Source organism: Otolemur garnettii, unplaced genomic scaffold (genome assembly GCF_000181295.1).
Source record: "Otolemur garnettii isolate 467f Iridium unplaced genomic scaffold, OtoGar3 scaffold00015, whole genome shotgun sequence".
NCBI classification, from domain to species: domain Eukaryota; kingdom Metazoa; phylum Chordata; class Mammalia; order Primates; family Galagidae; genus Otolemur; species Otolemur garnettii.
In genome coordinates, this window is record NW_003852410.1 from 24,385,053 (window position 1) to 24,389,109 (window position 4,057).

At 42.3% G+C, this 4,057-nt stretch overlaps 1 pseudogene; it reads right to left on the reverse strand.

The window, feature by feature from the left end:
* Nucleotides 1–1,004: 1,004 nt before the first annotated feature.
* Nucleotides 1,005–4,057, reverse strand: part of LOC100961818 — a 36,660-nt pseudogene continuing 33,607 nt past the window's right edge.

Sequence of the window (4,057 nt, forward strand, 5' to 3'; positions counted from 1 at the left end):
CCAGTTTGATGAAAATATTTCAAGTTTTATATAAAACCAGCACATTGCACCCCATGATTGCATTAATGTACACAGCTATGATTTAATTTTTAAGAAAAGAAAGAAATACATGTGCTTTGGAGAAAAATGTCAATCTTGATGTTTAAAACTGTTTCAATAGTTTTTTAGTTTAGTATTGTTTCCTTTTGAATGGTATTAATTTAAATTTCAATCTGAACGTATTTGTCTCCATGGTGTTTATGATGAAATTACTTGTTTGGAAATGCCAAATTTTTAAAGCACTAGAGAGAATTTACTAAGGCTGTTCAAAGTCTATCAATGTCATCAGAAATCCTACAGTACAGGAACATATCTGGTATCCTTAAAGTTTCAGAGAAAGCTGATCTTCTGAAATTTCAATCCCACTAAAAAAAATAAAAAAATGTCAAACAGAAAAGATTGCTGCAATAAAGCATTATTTCTAAAAGCTGCGACTTAATCCCACAATCTGACAGAGTTAGCAAAGCTCCTGGAAGTAAACAACTTCTCACCTTTTCCTAGGCAGACTGAATATTCACTTAGAAAATAATCTAACATGGTTCTTAGCATATTAAGTAGTGTGAATATTTTAAGGTCTTTTGGTCTCTCTTAAAAAGGAATTCAGATATTTCACTAAAATGTAATAAGAAATATATCCTACTTTGCGACCATAAGACTTTTTGGAACTAGTCCAGCTGTATAAAATTTTAAGAATTCTGTGAAAGTGTGGAATCCACACTCTGTGAAAACAGTGTGACAAAAATGAAACATTATTATGTTGAATACTTTCCTAGCTTTAACTGAAAAATAGAGACCATGAGCCTATATAACATTAATTTTAAAAACATGCAGAGGTGAAAAGTGCTATTTTTCAAAACATACCATTTTTTCGTTATTATATATCAACATGGAATGATTTCAGTTCACCTGTACTAAAACTTGAACTTTTTTAAAAAACTAGTATTGCAATGTTTAATGTGTAGATTTTAATCTGCAGTGGCTTCGGTTTCAGCTGGAACCCTAATCAGTCTTGTATTCCTGTTTTTGCTAAAGGACATTTTGGTTCTAAGAAGCTTTGCTTATGCACATTTTGCTTGGGAAGCAATTCTTCATAAAGGAAGTCCGCAGTCAATTCATCCCCATTGTCTATCTCAGTCTTTCTGATTACATCCATTTGTATTTGTCTTTCTACCATTTCTAGTAGAGGGTTCTTGCAGTTAGAACACAGGATATTATACTGAATCTGTATCCTGGCATTGAATAAATAAGAACTATGGACTCTATCTAAATAGGGTCCTTCATAAAATGTTTATACAGAAAGAAATAGTAATGTGATGAATCCCTGGGAATCCTCTTTGGCAAATCTTTTAGTTCTGAGTTTGTTGTGTTGGCCTAAATTATGACTTCATTTTTTATATCTATTTCCAATTGCACATAGTTGGGCTGTTACTCAATTTTTCCAAACCCTGAATAGCTTCTTCAAATATAGGGAATGCTGCTCCCTGTAGTGTCTGATTCTCAGTGCCCACACCCACATCAATTTGCACCTCATTAATTTTAATCTGTTGTAATTCTTTTTCGGGGGGGAAGACTCCCTTCAGGAGGGGAGGACTATGACAGCAAATTTTTTTTTTATATCCATGTAATGATACATCTTCCTTTACTGTTTCAAATACTTTTTTTTTTTTTTTGGAGATAGAATCTCAACCTGTCTTCCTGGGTAGAGTGCCCTGGCATCATAGCTCACAAGAACCTCCAACTGGGGGATTGGGAGTTCTTAAAGGTAGGGAGAATATTAGATCAAATTTTGGCCCAGGCAAGAGACTGCCTGGGCTTGCAGCAGTATCTCACCCAGGAGGGCGTACTGGCCCTAAGGCATTCTCTCCCCTTTGATGAAACAAAAGGTCCTCTGTTCTTTACTCGTCTCAAGCTGCTCTCTTGATGAGGGGGAGGGGAAGGATTCCCGTCTTCTTTGGGATGGGTTGTGTACCTGAAATTCGTTTCCTTGGAGTCCCAGCTTGTCATAGTAGGGGTGATGTGAACCTATGAATACTCTCTCTCAGCCCAGCTCCCAATCTTCCATTTTATTGGGTTATTTCTGGCCATTATTTCTCCCCCCAGACAGGAGCCTCTGCCAAAAGCTAGCTTCAGTCAGCCATCTTGCCTCCCTCCTCTTTAGTTTTTAAACTGATGTCAAAATAAGTATACTGTATTTGATTCTTTATAACTCTCTAGGCCTCTACGCTTATGAAAGCCACAGAAATGGAGACATTTCTGTGCTCCAGCCCTCGGCTTGCCTTTTCATGGAACAATCTAGATTGGCAGACATGGCTCCCAAATGAGATTTTAAAACCTACCCTCTTAGGGAAGGCTATCCAATTAATGACTAGATACGCTTTCATAAAAATTTCAGAGGACGATAGTCAATAATTTGAATAACAACAACAAAACTCAGAAGTGGTAGGAGAAACAAAATACCTATGGAGAAAGAACAAAAAATTCTTGTTTTTCTATCAGAATACTAGCACTGATCCTACATTCAGCTTCTTCAGGGTCTAAACATGACAATATTAAACAAGTAACAATGAAAACAAGTCAAAATTTGTCATGGCATTTTATATTTCTCCCTGTGAAAATATATGTATATAACTATCTTTCCTTGTCAATGACTTATACATATCATAAGCTAAGATTGTAGAGGTAATAAAATGGTTTAACTGAATCCTCAAAATAACAAAGCCTCCACTAATTTATAAATACACATTTAAAATAGTTTTAAAAAGATAACTGATATTCCCACTGATGTACAGAGTGACTTTTCCCATTAAAAGTGGGTACCTTGGGGGGATTCTGGGAAGATGGCCGACTGGTAGCAACCCTGGTCAGAGGCTCCTGAACAAAGGAAGAAAAACTGGTTAGAATCAGAATCTATGAAGCCAAAGATGGGGAGCTGAGCCCAGAAAGAAGTTCAGCAAGCTATAAATCCAAGGAAGATCATTTAAGAACATAAAATACAGGTACAAAGTAGGCCCCAGAACTGCTTACTAGACCCGCCCCCCTCCCGCGGGTGGCGGGTGGCCGCAGAGAAGCCCCCAGTGCCGGGCAGCCACAGAAGTACTTGCTAGAGCTTAGTGCACCCGCGCCGGTGGTGGCAATCGAGTCCCCCACTCCGGGAGGGCTAGAACTGCTTGTTAGAGCTGCGCACCCCACGGGCGGCAGAGAAGAACCCCGCCCCAGGGCTCTGGGCAGGTCCAGAACTGGTAGCTAGAGCGGCAAGTTTCCTGCAGGCGGCTGGTGGCCGGAGTGGAGTTCCCCTGCTCTGGGCAGCCACAGAAGTACTTGCTAGAGCCTAGCGCACCCCCGCAGGTGGCTGCAGACAAGTCTCCCACTCTGGGAGGGCCCAGAACTGCTTGCTAGTGCCACGGGTGTCCTACAGGCAGTGGCAGAAGAGTCCTCCATTCCAGGCAGACCCCAAAGAGCCTTCTAGAGACACGCACACCACACAGGGGCCAGTGGGGGAGTTCCTTGCCCCAGGCACCTGTGCTGGGTGGGCCCAGAATTGCTTGCTAGAGTCACACGCACCCTGCAGGAGGCGGTGAAGGAGTCTAGCACTCTGGGAGGGCCAAGAACTGTATATTAGAGCCACGTGTGTCCCACAGACAGAGGTGGAGGAGTTCCCCACTCTGGCTCCCAGGCTGGGAGGGAATAGATCAGCTTGCTAGTGCCGCACACATCCAACAGGCCATGGTGAAGGAGTCCTCCACTCCTCCCAGCTACTCTGGTGGGGCCGAAATAAGACTGATCTGATCACTTGCGTACCCTATACTACCGCTGCGATTCCCCCACCCCCCAACTGCTCCAGGGTGCTGAACTAGGACTGATCCGGATACTGCCAGTCTCCTGCCCACTGGTTTCCCCAGTAGGCTGATGAGGTCTAATCCTGCCATGCACACTCCCATGCAGCTGCTGCCATTCCACTGCACCCCAGTTGACCCAGCACCCGAGAACTGGGAGTAGACAACAGACACGCTCTGCCTCT